This window comes from Gorilla gorilla, chromosome 5 (assembly GCF_029281585.2).
Source record: "Gorilla gorilla gorilla isolate KB3781 chromosome 5, NHGRI_mGorGor1-v2.1_pri, whole genome shotgun sequence".
NCBI classification, from domain to species: Eukaryota; Metazoa; Chordata; class Mammalia; order Primates; family Hominidae; genus Gorilla; species Gorilla gorilla.
The window spans coordinates 114,657,255-114,671,072 of NC_073229.2; positions in this window are offsets into that span (position 1 = coordinate 114,657,255).

The following is a 13,818-nucleotide window of genomic DNA, read 5'->3' on the forward strand; positions in this document are numbered from 1 at the left end:
CATAGGAAGGAAGGAAGTACTGATACAGGCTAAACAGAGATGAACTTCAAAAATATTATGCTAAGTGAAATAAGCTAGACACAGAAGGTTACATAAGATAGGATTCCTTTAAATAAAATATCTAGAACAGGTAAAGCCATAGAGACAGAAAGTAGATTGGTGGTTTCCAGGGGTTGGGGGCAGGAGGAAATAAGGAATGACTGCTTAATGGGTATATGGTTTTATTTTGGGGTGATGAAAACATTCTCGAACTAGATAGAAATGGTAGTTGTACAACAATGTGAGTGCACTAAATGCCACCCTGAATTATACACTTTAAAATGGTTAATTTTCTGTTATGTGAATTTCATCTCAATTAAAAAAAATGTATAACAAGGGGCTTAAATTAGATTGGGGATCAAGGATGGTTTCGAGCTGAGACCTAAAGACTGAGCAAGAGCTAGCTAGGAGAAGGATGTAGAGAAGAACATGTCACTGGCAAGAGGAAGAGGGTATGGGGTGGAACTGAAGGGGAGGCAGGGGCCAGATGTGCTACAGCTTTGTAGGCCATGCAACACGTCCCCAGTCTTACCCCAAATGCCTTGGGAAATACCATGACAGAACAGTCTATCTGTTCTCAAGTTTATTCTTCCTGCTCTGTGGAAATGGCCCGCAGGGGCACAATCACAGCAGCTACAGGGAAGGACAATGGTGACCAAGGCTCCCTGGGGCTGTCAATTTAGTCCATATCCCTACAGGAGACACACAAGGCTCCACGACCTGGTCCCTCCCCAGGTTCCCTGGCTCGTCTCTCCCTCTGCCAACCTCACACTCTCTGCTGTAGCCATAGAAAGTTCAAGAGGTGAGCTCTTTTTCTTCAGGCCTTGGAACAATCTGCTCCTCCTTGGGAATGTTTCCCCATATTTGCCTGGCCAAGTTCTCTCCAATCTTCAGCATTCTGCTAAGGCATCACTTTCTTCCAGATGTTGTCGTGGCTCCAGGCCCTAATACTGCCTGACTTTGAAGCACCTTCCAGCACTTTGAGCCTAACTCTATCACAGTGCATATCACAGCGGGTGGCCACAGCTTGCTTTATCCCCCTGAATTTTTTCCATTCAGTAATGAATTCCTTAGGGCAGAAACTCATTTGTCCTGGTGTCACTAGTACATGCGCCTGAGTAAATTAATGAATTCTTTCAAGAGAAATGAATTAGAATGCAAGTGGTGCTCCTCAATTTTCCCTTGAGTTCTTGTTTAACCCCCTCTCTTTTTTTTCCTGAGGATGTTCGTTTCCATCTCCCAGAGATACTGCCCCTTATTGAAGTGCTTGCCTCTTCCCACTTTTCAGAATATCTCCATCCTTATAAAACTTGAATTATGTTTTAGTTCTCCAAACTTTTCAGTGGTGAACAAGCCTCTCACCATTACTTTCCTTTGTAAAGAGAACACATTGGAAAACGTTGAAATGCTTTTTAGTAGAAAATTTTCCCTCATTTTTCGTGATCACATTTCCAGTTCTTTAATCTGAAAACTGCCAGTTTATAACTGATTTCTTAATCAAGATATTATAATTCTAATGAACATCTCATGCTCAGATTATAAGTGCTGGCCAATGTTTTTACTCTTTTGGGGAAAAAAATTTCAGAAAAAAAATTTATTCCAATGTTTTTCAGGACCTTTACATTTTCTCAAAACATTCACCTATTATCTCCCCTGGAGTGGTGTTCAGACCTCAGCATAATGTTGAGTCCAGAGCTAAACTGCCCACATTGATCCCACCTCTGCCACTCACTAGCTAAGTAACATTAGGCAAACTGTTTCACCTCCCCATGGCTTTGTGTGGTAGGGAGCAAACATAGTATTTTGCTCACCCATCAGGTGCACGGCTGAGACGCCTATAACAAAAGATAGATTGACAAGAGAAAAGGCCAGGAACGGTGGCTCAAGCCTGTAATTCCAGCACTTTGGGAGGCTGAGGCGGTCGGATTGCTTGAGCTCAGGAGTTGCAGACTAGCCTGGGCAATGTGGTGAAACCCCAGCCCTACAAAAAATACAAAAAATTAGCCAAGTGTGGTGGCACACGCCTGTGGTCCCAGCTGCTAGAGAGGCTGAGGTGGGAGGATCGCTTGAGCCCAGGAGGTCAAGGCTGCAGTGAGCTGAGATTGCGCCACTGCACTCCAGCCTGGGCAACAGAGTGAGACCCAGTCTAAAAACAAATGAACAAAAACAATAGAAAAGCATACAAACTTGTTTAATAAAAGTTTTATGTGGCAAGGGAGCTTTCAGAAATGAAGACTTCAAGAAACAGGGAAATATGGGTATAGTAGTCTTCCCTAATCCATGGTTTCAGTCACCCGAGGTCAATCATGGCCTGAAGGTATTAAGTGGAAAATTCCAGAAATAAGCAATTCATGTTTTCAACTGTGCACTCTTCTGAGTGTTTCACCTAGGATGTGAAACATCCCTTTGTCCAATGTATTCACCTCATCACAAGGAGAAGGTGAGTATATTAAAATGTTTTGAGAGACTACATTCCCATAACTTTTATTAGTTATATTTTTCTTATTCTTCTATATTATTATCAGTTATTGCTGTTAATCTCTTACTGTGCCTAATTTATACATTAAACTTGTCATAGTTATGTATGTACAGAAAAAACCCCAGTGTATATACAGTTCATTATTATCCATGGTTTCAAGCATCCACTGGGGATGTTGGAATGTATCTCCATGAGTAAGAGGGGGCTCTGTATTTTTATGGATAGTTGTACGGAAGTATGACTGGAGGACAAAAGGCTATGGTCTAATGGTAATAGACTGCGGGAGCAGGGGGTGGAATTTAGCAAGGCCTGTTTGTTCAGTCTTCTCTGTCTTCTTTCCTTTCTTCCGGGTATAGGGAAGGCCCTTCTGAAATGAGAGTTTTACGACCAATTTTCAGGGGAAGGTCAGTGAGGTTTAATGGCCCATTTCAAGGGAAAGAGGGTGAGGGAAGATCAGAGTGTGACCTTCTGCTTTTGCGGTTTTCTCAATTTCCTTCAAGTCTAAAATATATAGTATGACAAGATGACGTATTCTGGTGTAGCGTGTTCTGAACTCCGTCAGTGTCCTCATTTGTAAACTGGGGATAATAATGTTACCTAACTCAGAAAGATCTTGTGATCACGAAGTTCATACTTGTAATACACTCAGAACAGTGGCTGATAATTGCATCAGCAACAAATCCCATCTGAGGAAGGGGAAACAACAGGAGCTGTGCAGCTGCGGCTGCTGGGACCTCCTGTCTGCACAACCCCACCTACTCCTTTATCTGCTGAGTGAAGACAGGTCAGTCGACGTCGGGCTCAGGAAGACTGCTGCTGTCAGGGGAGCACACTCCAGTCACCCACAGGAGCAAAACACATCCTTCTGGAATCACAATAGTCTTGGGAACCTTGGTCCAGTTATCATAGCCATGATGTTGGTCGAACAGATAAAAATATTCTCTTGAATCCCTAGCCTGTTTGAAAAAAATCACCACCTATCAAAAGAAAGGAAAAAAGAACATTCCCTGACATTATAGCTTAAACTTAATTTTCATATCAATTAAGCCTTTAATTGATATAAAAGAATCTGGGACAGTATTAAGAATAATTAGGAATGGAAAGTATTTTTTGGGGGGATGATTTTTTTTTCTTTAAGCAAAACCTACATGATAGAGACGTTTTTTATTCTATCCACTTTCGGATTAACCTTCAGTTTATTGAGCAATTATACTCTGCTCACCTGAAAAAGAAGTAGAAGTAGTTATAACTTAAATATAATGGGTAATAGAATGAGGGATTTAATCAGACTAGGAGCCATGTAAGGGATGAAGTCATTTGGCCCAGATGCCATCTGCTGGGTACTATGATGTTACTCAGGGGGCAAGACATGGAGCCAGGCACCTCTCTGGGGTTAAACAAGGGTTGGGGAAGGAAAGGTCAGCAAACTCAGCTGAAGGTCAGGGAAGAAGTTTATCCAGGCAGGAGGACTCTGGTGTCCAGAGAGCAAGGTGCTCAGTAGAAGGTAATGGTGTGATCATTCAGGCAAGCAGCTGACCTTGGAAAGGTCCACCAGAGGGTGACAGGGTCTCATGAGCTGCTGGATGGGACATCTGGGAACAGACCATATTTGTCCAGACAAGCATGGAATTGCCCAGGCCAAGAAGGATGGGTGAGCTGCTAAGAGGGTCCTTACCAATAGAATGGGGTGTATAAAATTCCAGATTCCATGATGGGCACTGGTGGGTTTAGGGCCAGCAAGGGCAAGATCAAGGCAGGACTCCAACCTTAAAGGGAAGTAGTCATCCTATGAGGGTACAAGCTCAGAGTCAGATCAGCAGTACGGAGAAGCTGATGTAATCTTTCTTCTCCTTTTCCCTTAAATTTGAGCAGCACTCTAGATTCCCCTTCCTGCTTCCTTGTCAGAAGTACACAGAATTGCTTTGGATACTTTAGGGAAATAATGGTGTTGATTTTCTTATAGGTTTACAGCTCATTCCTCCCTCTGAGATTGACCAACCATGATTCTTCAGGGCCAGATGTTGGAGCATATGAGACCTGCCACCACACCTTGTGGCCCATGGCAGCACAAGACAGCATTCCTCTACACTCTCTGTTGTGGAAAATGGCCAAGTCCTCATAGTCCAAAGAGAGTCGATTTCAGGCCACTGAGTTCTTCACTTGTACCTTCTCCCTCCTGTCATCCCAGTCCATGTCCTTGTACAGAAAAAGCCCAAGGATTTTTTTTTTTAAAGGCAAGTATATAACAATAAGGCAAGAATTTCCTTAACTGGTAATAGGATGGACATTTAAATGCTGAAAAGACCAGTCCCCGAAGCCTAAAATGGTACCAAAAACAGCTGAGCAAGAAGGCAGGGACTGCAGAACTTGGGTGCATCTTGGGGGAAAGAAATAAAGGGGCCACTGGGCAGCTGGTGTTGAATAAAGATACTTTCAGACATATAATGAATTTAAAAATTTACCTCACTTGTGCCCTTTCTGATGAAGCCACTGGGCAAAATCAGTGAATGAAGGAGTAAGCCATGAAAAAGAAAGACATGAAATCCAGGAAATAGGGATCCATCCCAGGAAAACAGCAAAAGGAAGTCACAAGATGATAGCTCAGCACCGGCCTAGAGAGAGTTTGTATTGGAGGTGGAGGAATTGCATGGGGCAGCTGCAGAAAGATGTCTTTGAAGGAGAAATGGATCTGAGAGGTCTGGTGTTTGAGCAGTCTGGTGTTGAAAAATTATTGATAGGTGTGGGTGATACATGCGTTGAAGCACTTATTTAAAAAGGTGATAAATCTATAGGCAAATGAAAAAGGTACTAGGAGAAAACAAATAATTTTAAGAGAAAGGCAATATAATTATTTTCTTATTCCATTCAGGCTTTTACAACAAAATACCATAGATCGGGTGGCTTATAAATAACAGAAATTTATTTCACACAGTTCTGGCAGACTTGGCTTCTGGTGAGGACATGCTTCCTGGTTCATAGTTGCCATCTTCTCACTGTGTCCTCACATGGTAGAAGGGTGAGGGAGTTCTCCAGGGTCTCTTTTTTATAAGGGAACCAATCCCATTCACCAGGGCTCCACATTCATGAACTAATCACCTCCCAAAGGTCCTGCCTTCAAATGACATCACCTTGGGGATTGAGATTTCAATATATCAATATTGGGGGGACAGAAACATTCAGACCATTGCAATCACAGTAATACATTACTTGAATCAGCAGTAAACATAATTTATATAGTCATAAGCTCGATATTATAAGATAATAATGCAATATTTACTGTGATCGACTCTAACATTGTGATCCAATTCTATAGGGATAAAAGGGTAGAGGAGATGGCAGAGGTGTGCGTAAACCAGCTAAATCCTCCATTACTATCGTGTTAGTCAAAAATTTGGTGTGCAAAAGTGATACATCAGGAAATAGCAGTATAAGCATGTTATTTACAAATATGGGGTAAATAGAAGAAATGGTTTGAGAAATGGTTTAGTCAAAATATTGGTGTGCAAAATTGATAAATGAGGAAACAGCAGTATAAGCATGTTATTTACACATATGGGTAAATAGAAGAAATGGTTTCAGAGCAGGAGGTTGGACAGCAGCTGCTCATTTTGTAAAAAAAATTGCTTAAAAAACTATGTGCATGAATTATCTTAAAAATTAAAATTCATCGTTAAAAGACATTTAAAAAGTAAGGCAAATTTTTAATTTACTAAGGTGTATTCTGCTTCTTGGTTTGAGGCTTCTCCAAACCTGTGGCCAGGCCACCATGCATGTGCCATAAAATCATGACCCTTAATGAGCTGACCCAGCAGGCAGAGGTGGAAGAACTTGTCAGCATTTCTGGGCTTGTTTTGCCCTTGTGTTAAACAGAGCCAAGTTCTGAGTTTTAATTAAGCTCACATTGGGAATGAAGGTGGAGCGGGGGGACTGGGAGAAAAGATGGAAACCCCATTCCTTGTTACAGCATGCCTTGTCATGCATTATTGCTTACGTGGCAATGATCCGCCCTACTCGGCTATCACAGGGGAAATTACCATATGTAAATATGAAACTCGGGATTACAAAAGGTCCTTGAATGTTCAAAGTGATTAGTGTTCAACTTAATCTTCAGGGATTAGTATTTATGCCACGTTAATAACTGAAGGGATATTCTGTAAATGACTCATTTAGTCATAGCGTACATTTATGGTTTTACATAAATAATCCTACAATTTATGGTGGTTACAGTATTAAGTTCAATTTTTACTTATGTTTAGAAGCAGCTGTTTTTCTCGGTGTCCCTCAGGTTTATACGACAAGACTTACAATGGGTCATATGTTGTATCTGGGAATGCTACCCTGCCATTTTATCCGAGAGACTTGCCAGTGAGCTAGTATTGCCAACACATCCCTTTACAGAGCAGCAGTAACTTGGCACAACGACTCTTCCTACTGTCCTAGAGATCTTCCACTGGGAGCCTGACCCTTACCTTTGTTCCCAGGATATTTACTGATTCTTAAATCAAGGTAATGTTTTCAAGATGACTGTGAAGAATTTATGTTAATACTGTTATAACTGTGAGAAGATTTAGAATCTTTTCTAAAAGGAGGAATAAACAAATTCACATTAATTCTATTTTTCTCCCAACTATTTTTTTTTTTGAGAAGGAGTCTTGCTCTGTCGCCCGGGCTGGAGTGCAGCAGCGTGCACGATCTCCGCTCACTGCAAGCTCCACCTCCCGGGTTCATGCCATTCTCCTGCCTCAGCCTCCCACGTAGCTGGGACTACAGGTGCCCGCCACCATGCCCGGCTAATTTTTTGTATTTTTTTAGTAGAGACGGGGTTTCACCGTGTTAGCCAGGATGGTCTCGATCTCCTGACCTTGTGATCTGCCCACCTCGGCCTCCCAAAGTGCTGGGATTACAGGCATGAGCCACCACACCTGGCCTCTCCCACCATTTGATACATTTTTATCATTAACACCTGAAGTATGTGTAACAAACGAAATGAATTATCCCTAGTGGAGAATGGAGATGATAACACTAACAATACTGAAAGATTACAGGCATTTGGAATTGGATCTGGGCTATTCCTCTGTGTATACATATATAAATCACATTTACATATATGTGTGTGTATATGTGTATATACACACATAAAAAGATCACTAAAAATGGTATTCATAAAAGCAATTAAAGGGAGCATATCCACGTTCTCAAAATCAGCTTAAAGAGGGACAGTCTTGTGAGATGAAAGGTCACATTTTAGTGGCTAATAAAATGCCCCACTCCTAACTGCCAGCAGTATAAGAGAATTTAGAACAAAGGTGGTAAAGGAGATCTTTTAAGTAATAAATATTTAATTAGTGGTCCCATTTGGCTTTTTGAAAGTATAAAATAATGACCGGGCATGGTGGCTCAAGCCTGTAATCCCAGCTCTTTGGGTGGCCAACGTGGAGGATTACTTGAGCCCAGGAGTTTGAGATCAGCCTGGGCAACATAGGGAGACCCGTTTTTACAAAAAATTGAAAAATTAGCTGGGTGTGGTGGCATGCGCCTGTAGTCCCAGCTATGTGGGAGGCTGAGGTGGAAGGATCACTTGAGTCCAGGAGGCTGAGGCTGCAGTGAGCCGTGATTACACCACTGCACTCCAGCCTGGGCAAGAGGGAGCCCTTGTCTCAAAAAACAAAACAAAACAAAACAAAACCAAAAATAAAAGGAAAAAAAAGTACAAAATAAGACATTTTTTCTCTCAAATAATCAAAGCATTGTCTCTGAGTTGGGGCAAACTTGGCTGTTTCATCTTGATGAACCTGCCTCTTGCTTATGCACGGAACAGTCTGCTACAACAGCCTGCTTGAATACTTTGCATTTCGGACCAACTACCTCCACATTTGTCATTATGACAGGTTGTTATTTACGGGGAATGGCAGGTTGTTGAAATCCTAAATGAAGCACTAAGGAATGAAGCTCTAAGGACCAATTATAGCAACAATGCTTAAACATTTCAGGCAGCAAAATTGGCTCAGCTACAAGCTTGTTTAGGCAAGAAAAAAATGCATATTTCCTATATTTTTGATTTATAGACCAACCTAAAGAGTGTGTGATTTCTGTTGATTTTAACATAAAGTCACCTAAATTAGGAGTATGCAGTTTTAACTGCAACAGTTGGCATGGCTAATATGGGAAAAAGTAGATTAACCCGATGCCTCCCAAATGTGCAAATATGCTAAGCCATGTTTAAAACTAAGGTATCTCTCTAGGGTAATTTTTCTGGTCTGCTGTGATGTCCCCAAGTGGCTGGCAAGTGTCATCTACTGGCAAGGCCTGAACAAGAGCACAGCAGGAAACTTCCCCTTTATCTGTTTGAATGAATGACTAAGCAAAGTTTAAAGGCCATTTCACTCTGCTCTTAAAGGTATGTGAGCATGAAGATGACATGCTCCTTTGGTTCCCAGTTTCAGTGTCTGATCAGTTAGGCATAAAGGTGCTTTTGTCTACACAAGTTTCATGTGTGTGTTCTGTTGATCAGTCTGTTGACAACTCCATAAACTAAGTGTCTCCAGGGCAGACAGAGATTGGGATTTGTTTCTCAGAGATTAATGAATGTGCCTCCATTTCTTTCCCTCAAAAGAGACAATACCACTTCCTGCAGCTTTCCTTGCGTGCTTCAGATTGAAAACCTTATTGGGCTGTAGAAAGATTTATGATTCACGTATATGTGGGTTGCTATTACTGTAGAATAATCTGGAAAACTGCTAGTCACTATTTGTTCCCTCTCTATGGTTACCGACTGATTCATTATGCTGGGCTCTTGTGTCTTCTCTCCTTCCTTCACATCTCTCCTCAAAATGTTAGATTCTTTGCCACACTATTTACAGACTGTGGTAAATATAGCAGGTTGATATCAGGGTCACTTGTATTATATATGCTATAATGCCTACACCATGTATTTTTATGTCAAGTGATTAAGAAATGTGTAAGAAAAATGGTAATAAGCTCTCCAGCACCATCCACCCTTCCTGGGATAAACACTGTTAAGAGTATCCTTCTCTCTTGTTTTCTGTATTCATATGCATGTCATATTATAATTTTTTGTCTTGCTTAACAGTTTTTTTGACCAAAATAGTATATTTGCTCTTCAATGTCCTATTTTCATGTAGCAATAGGTCACAGACATCCATCTAGATCTCTGTATATAGATTGAATGCATTCCTTTAAAAAACATTAATTTACCATAATTGATTCAATCTTTCCCCTACTGATAGACATTTTTGTTGTTGAGATTTTTTTTTTAATGAAAAACTTGGGGGCCATTATACACAGTGTTTCAAATAACTTCTTGGTATTTATGTCTTTACATACAGATATTCTTAAGGCTATGGATTTTTCAAAGTAGGAATGTTGTGTCCAAGGGTATATTTTTACTTTTAATCGAGGCTTGTTTTGTTATATTTAATACTTTCTAAGTATTAAATATAACAAAATAATATATATAATATTATATAATATATATAATATATAATATTATATATAATGTATTATTATACATTATATTAATACATTATATATATTAATACATTATATATAAAGTATTATATGATATATAATGTATTATATATATTATATATATTATATAATATATTACATAATAAATATAATATATAATATATAATATATATTATAATATATAATATATAATATATATTATAATATATAATATATAATATATATTATAATATATAATATATAATATATATTATAATATATAATATATAATATATATTATAATATATAATATATAATATATATTATAATATATAATATATAATATATATTATAATATATAATATATAATATATAATATAATATACAATATAATATATTATCTATTATATATAACATATCTACTATCATATATAATATATAATAAATATAACAAAATTAATAATATATTAATAAATATACAATTAATTAATAATATATTAATTAATATATAATTAATTAATAATATATTAATACTTTCTAAGTAAAAACTATAACACAACGTCCAAGATCTCTACACTAAAAACTACAAAACTACAAAACATTGCTGAGGGAAATTAGAAAAGATCTAACTAAATGGAGAAAATTCCTATGTTCATAGATTGGAAAATTCAACATTGTTAAGATATCAATTTTCCCCAACTTGGGTCTATACATTTAAGGCAATCCCAATCAAAATCCCAATAGACATTATTTTTTGGTAAAAATTAACAAGCTGATATTAAAATTTTTGCAGAAATTGCTAAATAATTTTTTAAAAAGAACAAAATTGGAGGACTTACGTTACTGATTTCAAGAGGTGCTATAAAGCTACAACATGAAAAAGCTACAACAATGGAGAAAATTAGTGAATTCACCAACAGACTCATATACACATGGTCAACTGATTTCAACAAAAGAAATAAGGCAATTCAATGAGGAAAAGAAAGTCAATCAATAGTGCTGGAATACAACTGCATATCTGTATGGAAAAAAAATGAACATTGATTCTTACCTTAAACCAAATATAATAAATACTCAAAATGGATCACAGACCAAAATGTAAAAGCTCAACTATTAGGTTGGTGCAACAGCAATTGTGGTTTTTGCCATTAAAAGTAATTACTGTTGCACCAACCTAATAAGTAACTTCTAGAAGGAACAGAAGGAAAAATCTTTGTGAGGGGTAGGCAAAGATTTTTTAAAACAGAACACAGGAAGCTTAAAATAAAAAATTAATAAATTGGACTTCATAAAAATTAAACCTTTTTCTCTTTGAAAAATATCAATAAGAAAATAGAAAGGCAAGCAGAAAAGAAAATATTCACAGCACAGATATCAGACAACAAACTGTAACAAGAATATACCAAAGTCTTACACCTCAATATGAAGAAGGGAAACAACACAATTTTTTTAAATGGGCAAAATATTTTAAGACACTTCACCAAAGAAGTTATATGAAAGAAAAGCCCAATAAACACACGCCAAGGGGCTAAAAGTAGTCATCAGGGAAATGCAAACTAAAACCACAATAAGGTCCCACCACATACCTATTAGAATGGTTGAAATGAAAAAGACTGACTATACCATGTGTGGGCAAGGATATGGAGCAAACGGAACTCTCATACACTGCTGCTGGGAATACAAAATTACATAGTACTTTGGAAAGGTATGGAAGTTTCTTGAAAAGTTAAACATATACCTATCATAAAACTCAGCTATTCTAAGTATTTACTTAAAAGAAATGAACACACATGTCTACATAACGACTTGTACACAAACATTAATATCAACTCTATTTTTGTAACAGTGCCAAACTGGAAATAACTCAAAATATCCATCAATAGGTGACTAGATAAACAAAATTTGTTACATCGATACAATGGAATCCTGCTTTTAAAAAGGAAGAAACTATTAATATATGTTAATAACTTGGGTGAATATCAAATCATACTGAGTGAAAAAGTCAGCCAAAAAGAGACTAAATCTTGTAAGATGAAATTCTATAAAATGCAAAATAATTACAGTTATAGAAAGCAGACCAGTAGTTGCTTGGGGATGAGGGTGGAGGAGAGATGGATTATTAAACGGAACAAGGAATCTTTTGGGATTGGGGAAACTCTCACATTCTTGATTGTGGTCATTTCACAGGAGAATACATTTTGTCAAAACCTATCAAATCGTACACTTTAAATGTACAGTTTGCATATAAATTATACCTCAACCTTTGAGCATTTATTTCTTAAGAACTTTAAAATCATTTTGTCCAGTTCAAAATAAACCCAATCTCAACTCCATTGGATTTCCAATTGAAATTACTTTAAACAAATCCATAATCTATATGCATGTATATCTACACCAAATATTTAATATTGTCTTATCATTTAGGAAAATGTTAAATTCAGGTCTTGTTTTACATTATTTTCGAAGCCTTTTTACTTTTCTTCAGCCCTTTCTATTTCCTGATAAATGTTTTTCTTGATATTTTATAATTTTACTGCTCTTGCCACTAAGTTTTTAAAAACATCATTTTTTACTTCCGGTTATTATAAAGAAAAACTACTGATTTTGATATATATCAGATAGTCACTTTATCAAATTCTTATTAATTCTAACAGTATTTAAGCAGAGTCTCATGAACTATACAATTTTATATCCTGCAAACAAAAAAAATTAATTTCCATCATTTACACTACTAACTATTCTCATTTTTGAGGGCTTTTTTCATTGAGCTGAAGCTTTTAAAAAATGTTAGATGATGATAGAAAGTGAATCTCTGCTTTGTTTCAGGCCCTAGTTATTTCACGTTTAATTAAAAAATGATAGTAGTCATTTTCACTAATTAATATGCTGTTGGTTTTGGTGAGTGTTCTTTATCAAGTTTGGGAAATTTCATTTTAATCCTGTTTTATTTGTGAATATTATCAATTGTCATTTGGTCATCTATTGATATAACTGTGTAGTTTCTCTAAATTTTTTAATTAATATGTCACATAATTGATTACATAATTCACCACATTGCTTACATAATTGTTTACATAATTAACGTTACATAATGAATACATAATGAATGAAAATGTTGCATTTGTATTATAAACCCTGCTTCTTGGTGTGTCAATCTTTTAATATTTTAAGGGATTCAATATGGACCGATTTCACCAATTGAACTATATCATGCCTTTTAATGGCTACATAGTATTACATGGTGTAGCTCTATTATAACTTATTTAACCCTGATTAATGAGTATTTGTCTTTTTCTCTTTACTCAATGCTGTGATAAACCTAATTATAGTGTATCTCTAAAATTAGGTTTGTGCCAAAGTAATTGCGATTTTTGCCATTAAAAGTAACGACAGAAACCACAATTACTTTGGCATTAACTTAATAATTTAGAGTTTTACATTTACTCTGTATCCCACATTTTCTTTATCCATTCATCTGCTGATGAGCACTCAGGCTGATTCCATATTTTGGCTATTTGAATAGTGCTGCAATAAACATGTGAGTGCAGATATCTCTTCAATATATTGATGTCTTTTCTTTTGTGTATATACCCAGTAGTGGAATTGCTGGGTCACATGGTAGTTTTATTTTCAGTTTTTTAAGGAACATCCGTACAGTTTTCCATAGTGGCTGTACTAATTTGCATTTCTATCTAAAATGCACATGGGTTCCTCATTTTCTATATCCTCACCAAACTGTTCCCTTTTTGATAAAAGCCATTTTTACTGGGGTGAGATGATATTACCCTGTGGCTTTGATTTGCATTTCTCTGATGATTAGTGAGGTTGAGCAT